Here is a 25,188-nt window from a genome sequence, read left to right on the forward strand (position 1 = left end):
CTAACAATGCACTATCAATGCACTAACTATGCACTATCAATGTACTAATTATGCACTATCAATGCACTGTTTTTTGCATTATCAATGCACTAACAATGCAGTAATTATGCAATATCGATGTGCTAAATATGCAGTTAGCTATGTGCTAAGACTGCACTTCCATTGCATCCCTAATGCACTATGTACTATCAATGCACTTACAATGAAGTGATTATGCCTATCAATGCATATCATTGTATTATCAAGTCTTTAAAATTGCACTAACTATACACTAAAATACTACTTTGCACAACCAATGCAATGACTATGCACTAACTATGCACTCTAAATGAGTAAAAGGAAATACTAGGCACAATAAGTTGCTTGCAAAGAATATTTCTAGACTTTCATATGTGCTCTTAGTTTGCACTGTAACTCACAACTTGTTTTGGAACAACATCCATGACATAAAAATCCAATCTTTAGCAGACAAAGAGAAAACAAAATAGAAACATCCATGCTCAACCTCCACCAAGACAAAACTTACCCCACTTTAATATGTCCGTCTTCCAGCCCCAGAGCCAGGTAATCCCACGCTTCACCACCCACAGGTAACCCCACCCAGAGTATCAGTCCGTTCTGGGACTCGGCCTTGAAAGAGACGGACAGGTTAGTCCGTGTAGGAGCAGAGATGTTGTAATCTTTGTCAATGAACAGTAAAGAACTCTGAGGGGATAACCTGATGCTGGTAGAAATGTTAACAGCTGTAAAAACAAACAGATAAACAAATTAATAACTGGAGGTTAGTCAACATGAACTTATTATAACAGTAACACTCATGTTGGGTGAAGTGACACTCTTACAGAGTTACATACAATTTCTATCTGTTGTCTAGTTCTTTTTGCAACAATTAAATGCTTTTTGCTCTATTGTTTTCCAATCAATCATACTGAAAGAAAATCGAGTATATATATAATTATATAAACACTCACATTGGTTACAGAAAGGACCTGTCCAGCCAAGGCTACAAAGGCAGTCATAGGTTTCCGATTCGAGTCGAGGCATGCAAGTTCCATTATTCATACAGAGATGCCCGGTGCAGTAGCTAATATCATCACAGGTCTCACCTTCAAATGGCTGAGGAAAACAAACAAAAACAAGAATAAATATCTTTCTTTGTTTCACAATAATATATACCTTTCACTTTACATATTGTGTTGAGTTGCAATATAGTGTCGCAAGGATGTGTCAATGTGTAGCATATAATGTAATTGCAACATAACTACAGGTATTTTGCATCAATTTCAACCTGAAAGATGTATATCCGTGTATATCAATGTGTATATCCGATGTGTATATCCGATCCGATGTGTATCCGATCCGATCCGATCCGATCCGATATCCGATCCGATGTGTATATCCGATGTGTATATCCGATCAATGTGTATATCCGATGTATATCAATATGTATATCCGTGAAGTGACTTATCATCAGCCATCTAGTTCATTGCAGTAAGTTAAGTGACCTTTCATTTCAACATGATGGGGAGGGGGTCAATAGCAAGAATCATGTCCCTGGATTTCATGATAAATATGGTCACCTTACAGTATGTCCTAGCTTGATAAAAGCATGTATTTTGCATTTGGTACTGATATTATATTTATATCCAAATACATATTCAGAATGATATGAATATTAAATGATATCAATATTAAAATTAATATTATAAATTAATATTCAACTGGATACTTAAATAAATACATAAGAATATTCATATCAAAAGTATGACACGAAAGAAAAAAAAGTTGGTGATTGAATCTTACCGCCACTTCCTGGCCGGAAAAAAAACGGAAGGAATAATACTCACTTCTTGACACAGACAAATAACATCCTGCATATCTAAACCCTGGACCAGACAAGTACCGTTGTTCTTACAGACTGAGTAGCCACACCCGGTTCCGTCACAGTCCCCGATATTTCTGCCATCTTTGGCACCTGCAAAAGTAAGGACCATTGTCCAATTACTGAAACCAATATAGGGGGAGGGGTCAATGACACCCTCCTCCTTGTGCAGGCATGAGCCTGGGGTAAAAAAAAATCACGGAACTTTGCAAAAATTGCGGTAAAGGCTCCAGTTTGCGTATGCTACAGTGTGTTAGGATAATAGTTTTGTCCCGAGGTAGAAAAAAAATCATGGATATTGCGCGACTTCGCGGAAAAAGCCCGTGCCTGCTTGTGGCACTGAGAGCCAATTCGGCCTCCAATCAACAGATGGGCGGCGTCTCTGACCAATCGCTCGTCCTTGCCCATCTTACCCATAAGGAGCCATAACATGCATTTATTTTGTTTTTATCACAAATACTTATGTACACATATTTGGGGGGTTAATCCCCATACAGACAGCACATCATATATAGTTTTTAATCCAATCATAACACACAATATGACAAACATCATAACTTTTGATACTACATACCATCTACGGTCAACTCCAGAGTTAACCCATTGACTGAAACATGTCGTATGCATCCTTCAAATCCCAGCACCTCATTCTCAACAGCCAATGGGTTTACCAGAGACAAATCGGAAAATCCACCCACAAACAAATCCGTCTCTACATCTAAGGAGATCAAATTTCCAGGAGCTCGGATGCGAAGTTCTTCGTCGTTGACTCTTAAAACTCCCAGCTGATTAAAACGGCTGGCTTCAATACTAATCCATGTGTCAGAGGTCATTGGAAGTGGACTGGCAGTCTTAATAATAGCAGGATCACTTTGTCCGTCTGAAAAACAAAAGAGAAACAACCATCTGTCATTCCAAAGACATTGTCCTAGACCCACCTCCAAAATATTTGTCTGCCCCCCCCAAATGATTCTTTATAGACAATAGGTTCAAGCAGTACTATTCCTGTCCCCCCCCCCTCTCCCAGGAAAGAAAGGATTCAATATATATGCTTACCCCTAATTTTAATATGTGGAGATGGGGACCTTCAATGAGCCACGAATCCCAAACAAGGTATACAGCATATCACCTGACTGTGAGACTAGATGCGATGACTTACTTATTGCATGAAATTACACACCACAAGAGCGTGCCTCCAAAATTGACCACCTCTTGACTAAATATGTACCTTTATGCCTGAAAAGAGACCTTCTTTAAAAGTATTAATGAAAATAAGAGGATTCAAGGACTTTCAAGACCCACAAAAGAGTTTTTTCCCCTATTTTTCTCCGTTTCCCAGACTGTGTGTGAAACTACCTCTGAAGTATAACACCCTGAGCTTACCTAAGGAAAACCTAAATTCTATGTATCCGTTGGTTAATGCAATAGATATGAAATCAGCAGCATCCCGTCGCAGACTCTGGGCGGCATAAAAGAGCAGTCCTGATTGGCTGGAGGCTTTGAATTCCATCTTAATGTTTGTTTCAAATCGGATGTCACTGGTGGCTTGAAATGACATAAAACTCCAGTCGCCATGAAAAAGGGGATCGCTGATGGTTTGGTCTGTGAAAGAGAAATTTTGAACCATATATCATTCAGAATGTTGCACCACACAAAAAGCGAATACTAATTGAACCAATGAATATGCAAAGCAGATGGATTCGTTTGCTGCATTGCAAACGAACCTGATCATAAACAAAATTGTCATTTTTTTTTATCGTTTTGACAATAATTATGTTACAACAGATTATTAAATCGTTTATAAGTTTTCAAAACAAACATTAACAGACTACACCTATATCATTTTTAACCTAATTAAGGCTGACCTCCTTTGCATATAACAATTGGGGCTACAGTTCATTCTGTCAGTAACTGCTATATGCAGCTTTTTGCTTTTGTAAGCAATAAACATTAACAGCATCTGCACTGTAGTTGACTACTCATGGAATGATTTTAAGAAGCAGCTTTGAGAGCTCTGATGTTTGTCTCTTATAAAACAACATGGTTTAAAAATGGTTTTATGGTTTCATGAAACATGGTTTTAACATGGTTTTGTAAAATTAATGGGCCAAAAATGTCACACTGATATATAATTTTTTGTACTCAAGTTTGTACAGCATTTTATATGTGATACCAGATAAGTTATTCCATGCTTACTTAGGTTTACTAAGGTGGTATACATCAGGCTACTGTATTTTACACATTAAATTATAAAACCAGCTGTCACATCCTGTTGGAGAGGTTTAAGTTGAGGGGGTGGGGGAGGGGGGGTGGGGAGGAATTGATTTTGAAGGATACCTAGATGAAAATGGTGAAGATATGAAATTAAAAAGCTGTATGCCTTGTAAGATCAGAACCATTCAAGGACTAGCACTGGAGATAGAAATGGACAATTCAATGTCTAGAAAGTTTCTTTAACTGTGCTTATTTCAACTTTATGGGAACTACCTTAAAATCTGGACATTTTTGTAAAAGCTAGTAAAACCAACCTATCAGCTTATGTAAGATAGGAAGTGGAAGATATGTGAGGGGAGAAATCTGGACTTATGTTAAACCTAGGTAAACAGCAAAGTAACTGGAATATATATCAGTAAACGGAATAAACTGTTCTTTTTCTATTTTAGTAGAAGCACCTAATCCTCCTCTCTTCCCGAATCAAATTTACAGGGGCAGTGTGACATCATTGTCCCTAGGGGCCAAATCTGACTCTGGACACCATTGGGCACAGCAAAGTTACCAAGACCTCGCTTCTACAAATCAAATCTATTCTAAAAATGGAAAAATCGTATTTTCGGAAAATAACAGGTCAAAAGTCCATCCTCCCACTCACCTAAAGTACAAAACCTGCCGGTCTTTCCTAATGGACAAAGACAAGCGTAACCGACAACTTGGAGAACACAAAGAGCACCCTCGCTGCACAGTGGCCGTGGATCGTGTTCTGCGCTACAAGCATTGATCCTGTCCTCACAGAGGGGGCCCTTCCATCCCGACGGACAGATACATCTATTCGTAAAAAATGCGAAAAATAATTAATCTGGAGAGAGTCTAGGGGGAAATGGTGGGGTGAAGGGAAGGGAGAGGGAGCTGAGAAATTGGTGAGGGGCTAGAGGGGTGTGAGAGGGGTGGAGGATGGAAGGCAGGAGGGCAAAGGAGGAGGAGAAAGAGGAAAGGGGAAAGATGGAAAACAGTACTGGTATAAGAAGAGTGGACAGAATCACTATAATAAGCTAAGGTAGGGGGGGGTCACTTTCTGAAGCAACTTCTTTTCCTTTCAAAGTTAACCAGTCTATATTATCGTTACTAGCTACTACTTTAAATTTTGTGCGAATAGTTATATGGCCTCAATATACTTTATTATCATTTCTGTGAATTCTTCCATTTTCTCTCCTCTCATGCAATGAGTTCTCTCTTCTCCCTAACCCTATTCTACCCTTTTCCCATTCTAGCCCCCCCCCCTCCCCCATATCACCATTTATTTTCATAAGTTACAAATTTTCATCAATTCTCACTTTTTTCCCTATGGTTACAGTTCATTCTATTCACTTATATCAGACACAAAAAAATGCCTTGCGTATACCCCACCTGTAAGACGCTCCCAAATCGACGCAAGTCGCACCGTTTCTGCATTCGCTAAGGGCACACTCCGAAAGAGAGCACTGACCAACATTGACTGCCGAATTCACATGACCGGGTGGTCGGCCTAGCTGTGAAAATTCATTGTACTGGCTGGCTTTCACTTCTACATCGTAGATACAGCCTGCAATAGAAACAAACCGAAGCGTATCAGAAAGTACTTTGCTAATATGTCAAATGAAGAATTCCTGGAAACGAGCAAAGGAAACAATGAAAAAGAAAACACTTTTGGTTCCCCCTGCCATTGTTTAAGGTTCAGTACCCACAGCTAGAGGAACCAGGAAACAGGGCAAGAATATCTGCAATAAATACTACACCTTACAAAACAGAAAGTGATTATGATCAAATAAATTTCCTAGCATTCGTGAACGAACGAGAACAGGATATATGATTAAACTTGAACCATTTTCATAATAACAACGTCTGACGTTGACAAGAAGCAGATGGAGAAGTGAACTTGAAGCAAACAGATATCCCTTCACCTCCCTCAACCAATCACAATCTTCCTTTACCTGTACCTCCCCTTCTTCTCCTCCATACATCATTTGTAATCAATTCTTATTTACCGTTTTCAAGATAACAACATCTGGAGTTGAAACGAAGCTAAAGTGGACTTGAAGCAAACAGGTATCCTTCACCTCCTCACCCCTCCTCCCCCTTCACCACCTCACCCCCTCCCCCCTTCTCCTCCTCCATCTCCCTGCATTCTCCATCCCACTTTCCCCTGCTCACTTCCACTACCCCCCCCCCCACTCTCTCATCTCTCCCTCACTACTCTGTTTGTGACAATCTCACAGCATTCAGTAAATATATCAAAACATGCAACATTTTACCGAGTAGCCTGTACTTTTGAAACACGATACGATGATTTATCTACAAACCTTGGAAGCCATTTTGGAAGGACAAATTATCAGGTAGAAAGGCATCCTCTCCTTCATTCAATCCTCCGATGAAGAGATCCCTGTAGGTGTTCAGGCCAATCAGATGACCCTGTGTGTTAGCACTGACATTAACTTGATTGTCAACCTGGTGGTAGGAATTAAAGTGAATATATGATCAAAATAAAATAAAACTGTTAGCAAAATACTTATCCACTAGAGAGCCTGTGTAAGAGAATTTGTAAAAGTAAGTTGGCCTGACATTTCGATCCTATCAGGATCTTCTTTTTAGCCTCTGAGGAAGATCCTGCTAGGATCGAAGCATCAAGCCAACTTACTTTTACACATGAATAAATGATATCACTGAACAAGACTTCCCACCCCAAGATTGGTACAACCTTTTATCTACGAGGTACTTCTTTCATTTACACTTCAAAGCAGGCTTAACGACAGCTTAATCCCAGTATAAATATCCTGTTTCTATTAGATAAAGATTATGAACTGTTTCATACTGTCAGCATGAGTGCTCTGAAGCAAGATATGTGAGGACATTATAGAGTGGTATTTGTCCCGGTAGTGTGTCTATCCAAACTACATCGACTCACCTGAATCCATCCTTCTTGTTTGTGTCTGCCAAGTTGTACACTGTGATATGGCAAAGACAAATTCAGCGGTTCAGGACTTCTCAAAATGGCAGCACCTAAAAATGTTATCAACATAGAAGAAACATACTAAAATGGCATAGAAATTTTAAGTTTTCCCCAATTTATTTATTTGATAAATAGGTTTTAGTAATTGTTTAAAAAAAACTGTCTGAGAACATAACCAACAGACTTGCCATCGATATCAATTTCATAGCTGATATGACATTAATATTCAAAACAATGGATTGATTATTATTGCTTAATAATTGCTACTGAAAATGTACTCAAAATGTATTACATGGAAAGTGGTAAACAGCAGACATTTTTAAATGTGTGTGTCTATTTTCACTTTTCTGATTAAAACTGACTTAGTTTGAATTGATTTGTTTTTAATTTGTGTTTAACATAAAGAGTTAACTACAACAACCCATGCACTCCCCCTCCCTCCAACCCCTCTAGCCCTCTCAATCTCCAAAATTAAAAATATGTTAAATGGGGAGTGATGAATAGCAGGCTGTTTCTATTTTTAAAAAACAATTAAATAAAATTCAATTGGTTTGCTTTTTTATTAATTACGTTTTAACACAAAACAAAATAACAACAATTATTCACAAATATGCCACCTTCTCCCAGCCCTCAATCCCAAACTGAAACATGGAAAGATGAATGTATCAAGTATTAACCTATTGGCTTAGTGATCCCTTGCCACATTTCATATGAGAACATTCCACAGAAACAATGCACACAAGATGCTTACATGCTGACCAATTACTGACTGAAAAAGTGATCAATAGTGATCATAATATTTGCTTTTTATATGGTGCTTTACATCAGCGATCTGTCTCCAAGCGCTTTACAGACGTTATATTACCCCTGGTCAATGATAACCTGTCCCAGAGACAATCCCTCCAGTCGGCAGCAGTTATATACTGCGCCCATTGCCAAGTTACCTCACAGGTACCCATTTAACCCCTGGGTGGAGAGAGGCAAGTGAGATAAAGCATCTTGCCCAAGGACACAACGTAATGAACTAGGCAGGAATCGAACCAGCAATCCTTGGATCATGAGTCCAACGCCTTAGCCAATTGGCCACCAGGCTCTCACTATCAGGCTTTCACTAACATATACAGATATAGCAACAATCAACTTCCTTCATCTTTGTGTTCATGTCTCTGTGCTTAATTGATTTCTCATGATCTCAAATGACCTTTGACCTTCAAAAAAACAATAGGAATTCTCGTATGCACCTAGGTGTGATCCTAGTACCGAGTGTGACATTCATCCAAATTTTGTAAATGTAGGTTCAAAAGTAGAAAGAAAAGAGACAAACTTTACCAGTTCCAAGATCAAACTGAAGCTTCAGAAAGTTCTCCTCGATTCCGAGAGCAATATAATCACTTCCCCGATACCCTTCACCTGAATAAAAACAAAGAGAGATGTATGTCAACAATAAAAGTTTAATATCTATTAAATGTTTTTTTTAACCACCTCCTCATCTGAGGTGACTTTTGAAAATCACATTCTGTTCCAAAATAATCTTTCACATTTTCCACAATTGCCAGGTTGTACACGGTCATCTTGGTCTAATGAAATAGTCGTTACCATAATTTTAACACGACATTTGACACAATCACACTGGTGCTTTTCAATTTCCTTTCTCTTTTTTCCAAATAATTTTTTTTTTTATGGTCTTGCCAAAAAGAAAAATGTACCAGCTCTCTGTTTGTCAGAAATGTTTGAAAATCCACAAAGAAAGAGATCCCAACTGTATAAGATTGATCAATATTTTTGTTTTCTTACAAACCTTTTTGTCCAGAGTAGAGCAGCCAATTACTCTTCACAGAGTCCTCGGTGTTTGCAAGGGCAAACTTCAGTCTCAGAGTCAGCACAAAGTCCCAGTTGAGAACTCTAGCATACTGCAGGTGTGAAGCGTGTCCGAAGAAAGTGCCGGTGAATAGAGGGCGGCTGATCATCAGGGCTGAAATTTTGGGTAACAAGACAAGGGTTCGGTATCAACATTGATGTTGGGAGTACAACAACATGAGTACAAGTAGAATTACCTTGGTTTGAGTATGAGTACCACGTTTTAAGCAAGAGAACAAGTACTTAATCTTCCAATAGAAGCTGTACTAGATTGCAATGTGCCCCCAATACCAGTGCGAGTACAAATCCACAAGGATGGGTACCAGTACAGGTAACTTTGCTAGAATACAAGTCAGTACAAGTATGGATTTACTACAAGTCTGGGGTTTACAACATTTTTTATCTTGAGAAAGGAGAACTAGTTGTCCTAGCCTAGGGGAGGGGTCTAATTTTTTAATCCAACCTGATGAAATTGTACAAATCAATTATTGTAACACTGCTTCATAGCACTGCAAGAGTTGTCTAAAAAGTTGCTGTATCATTTCGAATGACAACAAAATTTTGAAATTGGTTTAAAAGCAATTGAAATAGAAGGCAACCAGCTTCATTACATTAAGAGAAAATATGAAACTAATGCGGCTCTCCAGCCACACCAAAAACCAATAGAGGGCGTGATGTCATAGTGGTCCTATCTAGTTCCGCCAAACTTGAAATCATAACTGTACTGTGAGTTGATCACTAGTAATATTGTGTGTAATTATTGAAGAAGAGATCTTTTGAATTTAACATGTTTTCAAAGTTTCCAGTTAAAACTAATTCTTTTAAACACCTTTACCTTGTACTTTTCAAATCACCTATTTATTTCAATCAAATTCTCTAAGTTGAACTGAGAAACAGTCAATCAGCCATTGTGTATGTATGGCAAGTTCATCAGGCGTGTTGGCAGCCCGTGAGGGTTTTCCCTGTGATCGTGTTTCTTTGATTCACAGAGCGCAACATTATTTATCATGCTCATTTGGACCGGTATGACAGCGCCCTCTATGACAATGCTGGAGAGCACTGTGTATACAATGTAGAGATAATTACTTTCGTTGCAGGTTAACCCAAATCTTCCATAAGGACAAAGACAGGCAAAGGATTCCTGTTCTTCTAATGGCACACAGGTGGCCCCAGCAAGGCAAGGGTTGGGCCAACAGAAATGGATCTGGTGCTCGCAGAGAAGCCCACTGTACCCCTCCTGACACAAGCAGGTAAATGCAGGGTCAGCAGTAAGACTGCGAAATAAGGAAGAACCTTTTATAGTTTAAATGACTTTAGTAGTTCTTGAACATTTACTCCTATGTACCACACGGTTCATACTGACAATGGTCATCAACCGCTGACTATGTACCACACCAATACTCACCTCACACATGTCCCGTTATGCCTACATGGTTCATACTGACAAGTCTCATGAACCGCTGACTATGTACCACAACAATACTCATTCATGTACCGTTATTCCTAAACGGTTCATACTGACAATTCTCATCAACCGCTGACTATGTACCACACCAATACTCACCTCACACATGTCCCGTTATGCCTACATGGTTCATACTGACAAGTCTCATGAACCGCTGACTATGTACCACAACAATACTCATTCATGTACCGTAATTCCTAAACGCTTCATACTGACAATTCTCATCAACCGCTGACTATGTAACACAGCAATACTCACCTCACACATGTCCCGTTATGCCTACATGGTTCATACTGACAATGGTCATTAACAGTGCAACTCCGGATATTACGTCCATTCACAGCATCTTCGTATACAAAGTATTCCACAGAATTAACCTGTACGTATCGCACACAGCCGACAAGTCCTGACACCACAGGTGCTGACGTATGAGGTGCAAAATTCTGAGGAATTCCACCGACGTATAACGCTCCAAGCGGTTGGGGATAGATGAATGAAATGGCTTCAATGGAGGATATCTGTCCGTTGACCTCTAGCTGGAGTTTACAGTTAAAATCAATTCCAGATGGCCTTGTTTGCCTAGAGAGGGAGGGAGGGAGGGAGGGAGGGAGGGAGGGAGGGAGGGAGGGAGGGAGGGAGGGAGGGAGGGAGGGAGGGAGGGAGGGAGGGAGGGAGGGAGGGAGGGAGGGAGGGAGGGAGGGAGGGAGGGAGGGAGGGAGGGAGGGAGGGAGGGAGGGAGGGAGGGAGGGAGGGAGGGAGGGAGGGAGGGAGGGAGGGAGGGAGGGAGGGAGGGAGGGAGGGAGGGAGGGAGGGAGGGAGGGAGGGAGGGAGGGAGGGAGGGAGGGAGGGAGGGAGGGAGGGAGGGAGGGAGGGAGGGAGGGAGGGAGGGAGGGAGGGAGGGAGGGAGGGAGGGAGGGAGGGAGGGAGGGAGGGAGGGAGGGAGGGAGGGAGGGAGGGAGGGAGGGAGGGAGGGAGGGAGGGAGGGAGGGAGGGAGGGAGGGAGGGAGGGAGGGAGGGAGGGAGGGAGGGAGGGAGGGAGGGAGGGAGGGAGGGAGGGAGGGAGGGAGGGAGGGAGGGGAGGGAATTATAAAGAGAGAAGAAAAAACTCTCTAGAAAGGAAAACATCTTTCCATGGAAATAATGCAACATGTATCTTAGAGAAGAAGATGAATGTTGTTAGCAGAGTCATTGACCGAATAACCACCAGCACCATTAGATATAATATTTGACACCATCTCCCCTTGACAAATTTGTAATGCTTTATAAACATATTTTATTTTAAGGTGATGGAGTTGTTAAGTCCTGCCATTAAGGTTTGTTTAACACCTGAGGATCTGACCAAATGGTCTGTTATTGCAAGTATTAAATCCAGTTGCTTTATTCATTTATTTATTTTTTTTGTTCTATCACAACATAAGTATGACATATGACATAGAAGGAGATAAGAAACAAAACTTGTGCAAGGAAGTGTACTAAAAAAAAACCTATAGGGCTTGTCGCGTAGTGAAACTCCCTGAAAAAATACAGAACTTTACAATTAGAAAAGAGAACCAAAAGAACAAAATAAACAGAACCACCCCTTCCTCTCCCTTCCCTCACGTACCCCTCTCCCCCCAGCTTATTAATAAACCTCAGATGTTTATTGAAAGGGGCATTTGTCAAACTTAAAAGTGTTAGAGAAACACAAACATGGATTGCAAGCGGTGATTTCTATTAAACATTCTGAGACAAAACAAAATTAACTTTGCAGCAAACATTATCCTTTATTGATATCTGAAAGTAATCCTACCTGACAAGAACCTCAACGTGTACATTTGGATCAATTACAACTTCAGACTGAACTCTAAGGATCTGTCCAAATCCGCAAGATATTTCAGCGGTCACTTTCCAGTCGCTGAGGTAAAGGTAGAAATAGTCATCCGAAGAGGAGGTGGGTATGGACTCAGAGAAGAGGATGAGACCAGAATTTGATCGAGAGACCAAAGTCACAAAGACTTCATTGGTAGGGTATCCAGCGAATCCGAGAGGTGCGTGCTCCAAATACGCCTCTCCGTCAAATGATGGGAAGAATATCGTTAGCTCTAGAGAGAAGGAAAGAAATGAGATATTAATGCTAAACGATTAAAAATTGAAGCTGTTTAGTACCAAAGAAGTATAATGCTACCACTAGGATATATATTTCTTCAAAGAAAGCAAATACGAGATTATGAAAAATCACATTGATAGCACAAAAGAGCTCTCATGATGACCAAAAAAATATATAATTTACAAAAAGGATATTCATCGCCAAACATTTTTTTTATATTTTCAATTTTTTTTGTGTATGACAATTAGAATTACATTATCTTAGCACTATCAAGCATTACACAAATTGTTCTTTCATGGTACTAAACATGTAGACAGGGTTAAGGTTAAGGAATACTGAATACCTTGTTCACAAAAGTTCCCTCCAAATCTGAATGGGCATTCACACATGTAGGTCACCACTTCCGACACCAAACTTTCTCTACAAATCCCACCGTTTTGACATGGAACAGATCGACAGGTAACTAAGCCTCTGGTGGTTGACACTAATTCTGGTGAGGACAACATCTGTGTTTGTTGCAATGAAGTGCTGGCAAGGTTTGTAGCAACTGAGTTATCACTTGATCCTGGTGTAAAGATGGTGCTGGATGATTCCATTCTTGATGAAGGGGTGAAATTATTTTGACTTGATGTGCTCTTTCCATGAGTAAAGGCAATATCAGTTGCTGTATCATAGACAGTAGAACCAAGGGATGTAACAGCATTTTCTGTTGATTCTTGTGTAGACTTCCTGCTGGATGACACCATGCTTGATATAGGGGCAGAAGTAGATGTGATCTGTCGTTGAGTCGAGCCGCTATCAGGTGGTCTAACACTTGACTGAAAGATGGAATAATCCAAAGTAGTGGCAGGTGCATCTGTTGACTTTTAAGGATGTTGCTGGAAGATTCCATTCTTGGTGTAGGAGTCAGATGGCTTTGAGAAGTCCTTTCTACTGGTGTTTCTTCTGTCTGAGAAATACTCACAGCTAATGCAGTACTAGCTGGGCTTGTGATGACTGTTGCTATTGGGACTTTTGTGGATGAATCTATTCTTGATAAAGGGGTGGAGATAGTTTGGCTGGTAAAACCTTCCTCTTGGGTTCCAGCATTTCCAGTTGGTATTGCTGTCGACATTTCAACGCTATCGATTGACACAGGCATCGATACTTCAGTTGAAGATACCATTCTGCTTGAAGGGTTGAAAGAAGTTAAAGTGGTCAGTTGATCAGTTGACGATCTTTTCATATCAGACGTAGTAATCATAGAAGTGGTAGACCCTAACTGAGGGGTAGATGGAGTGAAGTCTGATGACAACGAGCTCATGGGCTCAACAACAGTTGTTCCATGTTGATTAGATGTGGCAGTACTAAAACCATGTTGATTAGATGTAACAGTACTAAAATATGAAATATCTGTTGATGATCTTGATGAGTCAGATATTGGAATTGTTGAGGCAAATGTTGGTGCTTGTGTCACCGGCAATGTTGATGGCAATGGTTTCGTTGATATTGGTGACATGTCTGTTGATAATGTTGATGCTGTTGTTGATAATGTTGATGCTGTTGTTGATAATACTGAGGCTGTTGTTGACATTGAAAATGAGGTGGAGAATGTTGGATTATTTCCAGATGATGATAATGATGATGATGAAGCCAAAAATGAAGATGGTGTTGAAATTTCCAGAGACGTCATTTTCTCCCCTTGTGTTCCTCCCACCGTAACCTTCGATGCATCTGTAGATTGAAATGTCACCTCTGGTCTTACAGTATTTGTCATTTTTGTGTTGACAACTGAGGAAGTTTTTGATGACAGCTCTTCTGATGATAGTTCAATAGTTTCCATTATATCTGTTTCCTCACTCTGATAGAGAGAAGCCATATGTGTTGTCTGAGGTATTATTTTAGGACTACCTGAAAGTTTCTCAGAGCTGGTTGATGCATCAGTTTCGAGGACTTTTGTCGAACGAATGTATTCAGTCTCGAGCGCAGGAGTAGAGAGAGCTGTGGTTTTTACGATAGTCTGGGGCACTGAAGTAGAAGTTTTTCTGGTGGCCATTTTATCCGTAAATTTCAGCACCTCTGTCGTGAACGTACGTGAAACAGACACCTCTGTTGATGGAGTCGTTATAGGAGTATTAATAATTTCAGTAGTATGTATACTTTTTGTCTCTTTAGGTATTTCAGATAAAGATATCGAAGTTGTTAACATGGCACTAGATGAAGGATTGTGAGATGTTGAGTCACTTTGTGATGTAAATGTTACCTCTACTGGAGATGAGGAAGGAAATGAAATGTCAGATGTGCTTAAAAAGCTGGAAACAGTTGGGTCAGTTTTACCAGAGGAAATGCTTCTTACTGGAACAGTCCCGCTTGATGAATATTCAATAGTAGATGGCATGCCACTTCGTAGTTTGGTCGCAAAGGGAGATGACATTTTTGTGCCGACTGGCAACAAATTTGTGGAATAAGTATCCAGTTTTTCAGTGCTGGTGATAAAGTTGGTACTTGTGCTCACCGTGGTATGCTCTGTTACCATAGTTACAGATGTAGAAAGATATGACGATAATTTTGGTGTTGATCCAGCTGTTGTCATGGCTGCTGCTGTTGTTGTGGGGTCATTCGATAGAGTTGGCAGTGTACTAAATATATTCTGACATTGGTCACCATGGTAACCAGTTGGACATTTGCATATGAATAATTCCTGAATTAGCTGGCATGTGCCGCCATTAAAACATGGTGAAGATAGACACGGATCTACTACCCCACAGTCGGTACCGACAAATCCATCCTCACAACTGCAATTGTAAGTTCCCGGTCCGACAAACACGCACGTTGCATTATTGCGGCATGGCTGTAGGTTGCACACATCTACTTCATCACCGCATTCTGGTCCCGAATATCCGTAAGGACACAAACACCGATACAGGTTGATACCGTTCACACAGGTGGCACCGTTAAGACATGGGTTGGATAGACATTCATCGTAGTTCACTTCGCAGCGTGCCCCTTGGTACCCCTGTGGGCAGAAGCACAGATACCCTCCGGGAGGGGGAAGTTGGGCGCATATACCACCATTATCACACGGCTGGGAAAGACACTCATCTGTGTCGACATCACAAAATTCACCGGTCCATCCTAGAAAAAAAACAGCAAAATCACGTTCATTTTATCAAGTTGTTTGCATTTTTCATTTTAGTTAATTGATTAAAGCATAGAAGACGAAACTTTAGATATTTATTTCCTTACTTACTGAAGTGAAAAGAAGGTAATGCTTACCTTCAAGACACAAACATGTTACATCATTTATTTCATCCAGACAGGTCGCACCATTCTGACAAGGGGTGGACTGGCATTCGTCAATCTCTGTTTGACAATATTGGTCGGTATATCCGGAGGGGCACAAGCAGTCGAAAGAGCCACCGGGGCCATCTACGCAGGACCCACCATTCATGCACTGTGATTGGTTGAAAGCCGTGTTGTTACACACGTCAATGTCAAATTCGCAATTAACACCTGCAAGGATATAAACCCATGAATGTGTAAGCTACAGTCTTTAAAAGCTAGAAACTTCTTATTTTTTACAAAACTTCACAACAGAGCTGCAAAATTGTATTTAACAAAAATCTCATTTATTACTTCTTATCGTTACTGTCTAAGAATAATCTGTATTCTGTGTGTTTTTGTCCCTTTTGTTACTGTTACTTGTCATTCAGCCTCTGAAGAAGATCCTGCTAGGATCGAAACGTCAGGCCAACTTACTTTTACACATTCTCTTACACAGGCTCACTAGTGGATAAGCAGTTTGCTAACAGTTTTATTTTATTTTAAGAATAATCCAAACAGTATACTAGCTCAACCGAAGCCTAAAAACATCCGGGCAATGATCACTTCAATTTCAAATTTATATCTCATATGTTTGTACAAGATCAATACAAAAATAACATTACTGTAGGAAGGTTAACATATGATGGACACTAGAAAAACAGCAAAGCTGTAACCTCAGCTAGTGACCATAATCATGATAGTGTGTGTAGTTCAGAATGACAATTCCATTAAAGGGAACCGATAATGTATATAAATAATAGTTATATATGTTGCTAGTAGGATCCTGCCACTACTCCAAGCAATTGCAATGAAACAGTTCTCTACATTTATTTGAAAAAAACAAAGGAATAAGAGACAGTGATGTGAATTAGACCCTACCTCTGTAACCATGGTTACAGTCACATCTATAGCTATTGGCTAGATTAAGACAGGTCCCTGCATTGACACAAGGCTGGCTGGAGCACTCATTAACATCCTCAAGGCAAGTGGAACCAGCGTATCCGGGGAAACAGGAGCAAGTGAATTCCGCTACTCCATCATTACAACTAAATTGGAATAAGAAATGAGCTCATGAATATTCACGTATACAGGCAAATATTGAGTATTCCTAGCTGTATCATGTATGATGTTGTACAACTGGAAAATATGACAGTCACTTTTGTACAGTAGTTTTATATGCAAATAAAACTGATGTGAAGAGTATCCATTGACAACATGGACAGTAAACCAATAGTATTTCAACTTGTGAGCATAAACTCACCCAGTTGGGACAATTTTTTCTATACTATAGTGTTATGTCCCTCTTCAGAGCACTCTTATTGTCAGTACGAGCAGTATGAATATCATGTTTCTATCAGATCAAGGTTAGGAACTGTTCATACTGTCAGTATGAGTGCTTTGAAGCATGATATTGGAGGACAGTATAGAGTGGTATTGGCATCAGAATCAGATCATGGTAAGAAATTGTTCCTACTGTCATGTGGGAGGACAGTATAGAGTGGTATTAGAATTATAATCAGATAAATATTAGGAACTGTTTATACTGTCAGTATGAGTGCTTTGAAGCATTATGTTGGAGGACAGTATAGAGCGGTATCAGCATCAGATCAAGGTTAGGAACTGTTTATAATACTGTCAGTATGAGTGCTTTGAAGCATGATGTGGGAGCATAGTATAGAGTGGTATCAGCATTTAGAAATTGTTCCAACTAGTTGATGGCATGAGTATTCATCCATGTTACCTAGCAACCAAATGTTTCCTTAAACTTGACAGAACTAAAAACAAATGATACCCATACCACAGCGAAGATAAAAGGACTTAACAACAAATTTAATTGAATAATTTACAACATTTTCAACATTCTGACCACATGACCGTTCAATTTACCACTTTTGAATTATGGTAATGTGAAAATAAACAAGATTCCTATGAAGAAAAGCTTTTTTTCCAAATTTCAGTACAAAACTTTACCTTCCATTGTTACATGGATATGGATCACAATCGTCAATATTTATATCACAGAGGATCCCAGTGAAGCCTTCCAGACACGTGCAGGCAACATTTCCGATACCGTCCGAACAAGAACCGTTATTGAGGCATGGTTGACTCAAACATTCGTTGATATCTATTTCACAATCTTTTCCTGAAACATGACAAAAATTCAAGAAATCATCTTTGGGTAACTTAAATATATTTGAAGTTTTACCTCAAACTCTGAAGTAACCACATCAAAGTGGCATCAAGTCTTAATGAAAAGAGGTCAGTTTAAGATACTGGTGGGGGGGGGGTAGGGTTGATTGGCAAGACTGCATAACGTTAGGTCTAATGTGTAAACTATTATTCAGTCTCAGCAGCAATCTTTACCTTCATATCCAATCGGACAAACACATCGATAAGACTCTGACAGGTTGATGCACGTGGCGCCATTTTGACACGGCCGTGATACACACTCGTCGACTTCAATTGTGCAATTTGGACCGCTCCAGCCGCTGGCACATTCGCAGAAATATCTATAACGAAAACAATACATTTGGATACGTATTCAATGTAAGATTAATCTCATCTTCATACTTTTAAAAAGTGTTCTTTTATTGTACGGACAAAACAAAAGCCTCTACTTTTCCATCATGGTTGATAACAGTTTTGATCTCCGATGGCAATGAATCAAATCTTACATGTAGGGTAATATAGTTACTAAATTATTTCCAGAAACTACCCTCAAAATTCAGGAGATTTAACACTTTCATTGACTTGGTGCTTCACAGTAACTATGTGCAACTTTGTGGCAAACACAGCTTGCACAAGACTCTAGGCTGTTGCATACAAACTCTTACAAAACAGAAGAAGACCTTGCTAGGCTGAACCATCATAATCAGGGGCAGACATGAGTGGGAAGGCCTGGGGTCACTGAAGTGGACTGAAATCAAATCCCCCAGATATAAAAAAATTGAGATTTAAGATGTTACATTCCGAGTCAGGTTTAGATTATTAATTAGGACAATAATTAGGTCTAAATGCAAGAATGTACTACTATTGATTTTTTTTTTTTGAAGTTGAAAAAGGGACTAAGGTGACACACCTACGCCCCCACCCCCACCCCCACCCCAAGATCCGTGCCTGATAATTACAATCACACCAGTTTTCCAGAAAGGTTCTTTGTAGCCTTAGAGTCCACATGATGTACCAGAGTATCTTGAGGGTGTTGCGATTAATTTCAGGCCACACATGTAACCGCACTAAAGCATTTCTAAGATTTATTTAAAGCAAAATGCAATATTACCATGTTTCACAATATCTGTTTGAATACTTAGATACTGTTGTTTTAAATACCCATGGTGGTTATAATGAGAACTGCCCAAGAATGTTCCCCATGGATGACCACAGAACTTCTAGTGAATTAATAACATACTAAAATTTTCACAGAGGGAAGTTAACAGCTTATGGTACATCTTTTACTCCATAGAATTGAGTTTTCACCAAGCTTACCTATTTACTCCATCATTGCACGTGCCATTATTCTGACAAACATTTTCGAAACAGTCGTCAAAGTTTTCTTCGCAGAGAGTGCCCAAATATCCTGGCAGGCAGTGACACACAAACCCAGCGATGTTATCCTCACAGAGAGCCCCATTAAAGCAAGGTGATGAGGCGCATTCGTTTAAGTTGATTTCACAGTGAATGCCGACATATCCTGTGAGCCAATAGATATGGACCCATATAAACGTAACGGTGGTTTCATTTGACACCAGTCATTTGTGTTTAACCATATGACCAGTTTCAAGGTAAGGGCCCACATGAACTGGTCCAAACCACGATCATGCGATCGCTCTTTCCTTGGTTAATTTGTGGTCCACCCTGTCATAAGGTTATGAGTTGGTACTCTGTAAACACAGGCTGGGAGGTTAATATATTGGTACAAGCAAACTTGTTTTCCAACCCTGTGTTGAACAGAGATGCCACTAGCAGTTGAAAAAAGAAATTGAAATTGGTGCAGGCTACGCTGAGTTGGATCATCCAAAGAGAGATAGGCAGTTCTTGGCTTTCAATATCCTACATTACATACATGTACAAGAAAGAAAATTAGCCTAGCCTAGGCCCTAACAAGTAATGATTGAACTCAGAGTAAGAAATGCAACCCTCCTATCCTAACATGCTATGTAGATTATACCAATGTACCAAGGCTATCTGCATATATTTTATGATGAAAAGAACTCAAATGAGAATGATATTTGTCACCATGGCAACTGTCAACTAGCAAGAGCTAGCTTTAAATTTTGTCATGAGTTACAGACCTGTCAAGCTATTTCAGCCTCAGATATTCAAACGACAAACTTCAACTTTCATTATCAAGTATACATTCTCTCAATTACGTTACCAATACCTTCTTGGCAGAGGCAAAAGGCTGTTCCATTCGTCTGTGTCACACATGAGGCATTATTATGACACGGATCGGCATCAACATCACACGGGTCAAAGGTCATCTCACAAAGGGGACCGGTATAAAATGGTGGACATATGCAACTGAAGAGATCTTGTTGATTAACACAAGTAGCCCTATTCCAGCAGGGATTTGAAGAACACTCATCCAGATCCAAGGTGCAGTTTTTGCCGGTCCATCCTGGCAAACAATTGCATCTAAGGAGGGAGGAAACAAATCAAGTTGCCATGACAATGGAGGTACATTTGTTGAATCTTCTCAAGTTCTTGCAAGAGACCAAGAAAAGGCAGAAGTGTGGGCAGGATTTCAAAGGTGGAGGTGCCAGATTATATATTGACTGATTTATAGGTAGGTGAATGAATTTTTATGGAATGAGTAGAGGCGATTCAAAGACTTTACAAAGGAGGGGTGGCGTTGGGTCATGTAAGGGAGTAGGGGTCCTCCCCCAGCAAATACATTTAAAATGTTTCATTGTCAAATAATGTATTCTGAGGCATATTAAGACAATAAATTAGGTCTATAATTAAGCTCTAACTGTAAGGCTGTGCTGATATAAATACCCTCGTTGTATACTCATAGCAGGGATCTAATTATTCTCTGACTGAATGTAAAAGACAATGGAAGGTGGGCAATCCCCCCCCCCTCACCCACCCTCCCCCACCCCATTTTACTAATTTTATATATTACACACTCAGTTGTTTGAATTACACCCATGAGAAGCCACATACCTGTAGTCAGTGAATAGATCCACACACTGGGCTCCATTCTGGCATGGTTCTACCAGACACTCGTTTATCTCTCTTTCGCAAAGATCGCCCTCTACTCCGTTTGGACACAGGCACTTGTAACTCTCATTGAGATCCACACATGTTGAATTATTCTAACGAGAGGACAAAGAGTAATCAGAAGGATGGAACTTTTCACCATAACATATATGTATATACATGATTGTTTTTGTGTAAGTAAGCATAATGTTTATATTAACATGCGTGTATATATATATATATATGTATGTATATGCATATACTTATATATATATGCGTGTGGGTATTTGTATTCAATTGTGTATGTATGCATATGTGTATATATATGTATTGTGGGTGGTGGGGGTGGGCTGGGTGGGTGGGTTATACGTATTTGGTTGGTGTGTAGGTGGGTATAAGTGTTACTGTTTTCTTGTATTGTTCTCTCTATTTACTTATGGGAGCGCTCTACTAGACAAGCCCTCTTGATTTTTTGGGGTGCTTCCTTTCACAATTTTCCCTGTTGTTGATATGATTTGTCACTTAGTTAACTTCTCTGTATTTATATTGTGAAGAAACAAATAAAGGAAATGAAACTTTCAAAATAACAAATAGTAGCACATGCTGACAGAAAATAGTCACATAAACCTTAAATATGTATGCAGTTTGAAATTGAGTAACAGAGTGTCTTGTGAGGGAAATGCATGGGCTCGTTATTCAATTAAACATGAAATACAAAAGCAAGTCAAGTGATCACTTAAAGACATGTTCACAGTTTTACTGTGTATATTACAGGATTGCTCATAGTGAGGTAGGCTCATTTACGACACACTTAACTGGCTAAGAATTGAATTCAAAAGTCTGGAAAAATTTTACAGATTGTCAAATAGAATTCACTAATTTTTAAACATTTAGCTTTTGCAATGTCTTCACAACTTTCACATCCATATTTTCATTTCATGAACAAATATGTTTCATTAAAATGTGAAAGAAGCATCTTTTCTATTCTTATGGAGTGGTGGGGGATGGGGGTGGGGAGGGGATGGGCAAGAGGAGGAGGCAATAGATTTTTAGAGGGAGCATGTTGAGCATCCTCCTTTCAAGCCACCAATGTGGAATCATGATAAAATCAAACCCAACATAAGATTTTACTTTCCAAACAGACTGTAAACTAAATTACCTGACAGAGGTTATCCAGGCAGTCATCGATCGGTTGCCTGCAATCAAATCCAACCTAACATTTCACTTTGCACATATACAGTAAACTGTATAATTACCTGACAGAGGTTATCCAGGCAGTCATCGATCGGTTGACTGCATTCGAAACCTGCCCATCCAGGTCCACACAAGCAGGTGTATGAGTTCACACCATCCAGACAAAATCCATTCCCAGAGCAAGAATTCTCAGGGCATTCGTTGATGTTGTCTTCGCACCTTTGACCTGTAAAAGTTTTTCGAGCAAAGGTGGAGAGCTTCAGTTATGAAAAGCACTTCTAAATTTACGAATGAGCTTGTGATCAAAAGATGTAATAGAGGGCAGGCTACCAGCTCCAGAAAATATAGTTTAATGAGTTGAACATAATATTTCATAGGAAGCTGAGGATGAAAATGCAAAAAATTAATAGATATTCTGTAGATATGACAATGTCATTAGAAAACGATCCCAGTGGTTAAGAGCATAAATAAGGAAAGGATCACAAAGTAACATAATCACATGAATGTAATCAATGATAGTATAGGATATGGATCCAGGAGGAATAACTGATACTATAGAAAATGGATCCAAAAGTAATTAATGATACTATAGAAAATGTATCCCAAAGTAATAAATGGTACTGTACTGCAGGATATGGATTGAAAAGTATTAAGCATAAGGAAAGGATCACAAAGTAACATAATCACATGAATGTAATCAATGATCGTATAGGATATGGATCCCGGAGGAATAAATGAAACTATTGAAAATGGATCCAAAAGTAGTAAATGATACTACAAGATATGGATCCAAATGTAATACATGATACTATAAGATATGGATTCAAACATATTAGAGCAGAAGGAAAGGATCACAAAGTAACATAATCTCAATGTAATCAATGATTGTACAGGATATAGATCCAAAATTAATACTGATCCTATAGGAAATGGATCCAAAATTAATACTGATCCTATAGGACATGGATCCAAAATTAATACTGATCCTATAGGACATGGATCCAAAATTAATACTGATCCTATAGGACATGGATCCAAAATTAATACTGATCCTATAGGACATGGATCCAAAATTAATACTGATCCTATAGGAAATGGATCCAAAATTAATACTGATCCTATAGGACATGGATCCAAAATTAATACTGATCCTATAGGACATGGATCCAAAATTAATACTGATCCTATAGGAAATGGATCCAAAATTAATACTGATCCTATAGGACATGGTTCCATGGATACTATAGGAAATGGATCCTAAAGTATTTGGTGATCCTATAGAAAATGGATCACAAAGTAATCAATAATTCCATAAAGGACCACACCCACTCCTTTGGAAATTCCTGGATTAACCCCTGGGAGTGACAGTACAGTTGAGTGAGAAAGTGGATCACTAATCAAAAGGGGGTGAGCTTCCAAAAGTAACAGACCCGATAAAAGTGAAAGCAGCAAAGTAGAGGCTTGATGAAATCCCAGATTGAATGATGATAAAGTTTCAAAATGAATTATTGCTCTCTCTTCTTTTTCCTTTGCTTTAAGAAATACTGCTTGCGTTATAACCATTTTTTATTCTTGATTTATTTCATAGCATTTTACCTGAGGCAAACATACCAACAAGATCTAAGCCAAGATCCACCTACCGTAATACCCTGTCAAGCAGTCGCACTTAAGGCCGAGAGGATAGTTCTCGGGATCCCCTCTTTCATTGCTACAAATGCCGTCATTTTCACACGGAGACACTTCGCAAGGGAGGAGGGAGCAATCGTCTCCATAATAGGTAGGTAAGCATTCGCAGGTAAAGCCATTAATGAGATCAATGCATGTACCATTATGGTTACAGGGGTGAGAAGCGCAATCGTTAATATTGATTTCACAGTTAGCACCTGAAAAAACGTAACAAATTAAGAAGCATTATGAAGCAAATTTTCTTTGACTTATTTTGGCTGGATGTTGGTAATACTTACCAAAAGAAAAGATAAAGATCTTCAAACAGCTAATATATTATGCAGTTATTTTCATAAAAAATGAAAATTTGAGCAGCAGGTCATGTTTCCAGTATAATATCTTTTGTCACCCAAATAAGGCACTGTGTCAATAATAGGAAAGTGCAGGGGCTGCAGCATCATGCAGCCAAGCTGCAAAGGATGAAATCTTTTTGTGCTTTGCGGTTTCACATAATATACACTACAGGTGTTTAAAGACAATCTCTTTTGTTTTAATTTTAATTTAGCTTGGCTGCAGGGGATTTGCAGCATGTTTTTTGACCCAATACCTGAATGAAGACATTAATATGTTGTTAGTTTTACTAGCATGAAAAGATATTTAATGGAAACAAGACAGTCAAGCAAACAAGAGGCATAGCATGAGGGTACCTAAATTCAATGAAAAATCACTTGTTTTTGTTTGGAGGGGGGGGGGGGGGTTTAGGGGTGTGGCTGGAGGGAATAGAAATGCTTCCAAGAATTTCTACAACAAAAATTTAAAAGTTAGCAAGCTGCCTAAAATGCAAAATGATTGAAAAAAAAAGCAAATGATTGCATATAGCGTGAAAAGGCCCTCTTGGGATGTATCAGTAAACAACAAAATTCTACCAGCTGTTTTTAAGCTTGTGTAATTTGTGGAAAAAAAAAGGAGAGAGACAAAAATGGTTGTAGCCTCTATCATCTTCAAAATTCAGGGCTACTACAGTTAACAAAAATGCAAGAAATTGTTAGATATAAAATATTGCATTCTTTGAAAGGTATATATTTTTTATATAGATGCAAATTAAACAAAAACAAGTAGAACTTCAGGTTGGTAGTGGATTCTGAAATCTTCACAGATTAATGTACAATTGTTTGACATACGACAGATTACAATGCATTCTTGATCTGGTTTAGAATGGATGTTAAGTAGCATTTGCAAGCATTTTACTGCATATTAATGTAATAATGTAATAAAGACAAGAGCATGCTATTGTTGGCAAATTTCTTATAATTAATTCAGCTTTCTAGGACAGT

General features: G+C 39.2%; 1 pseudogene; it reads right to left on the minus strand.

Moving 5' to 3' along the window:
• The window catches only part of LOC139984219 (uncharacterized), a 50,844-nt pseudogene that overhangs the window by 10,259 nt on the left and 15,397 nt on the right, over positions 1–25,188 (minus strand).

Source organism: Apostichopus japonicus, chromosome 17 (assembly GCF_037975245.1).
Source record: "Apostichopus japonicus isolate 1M-3 chromosome 17, ASM3797524v1, whole genome shotgun sequence".
NCBI classification, from domain to species: Eukaryota; Metazoa; Echinodermata; class Holothuroidea; order Aspidochirotida; family Stichopodidae; genus Apostichopus; species Apostichopus japonicus.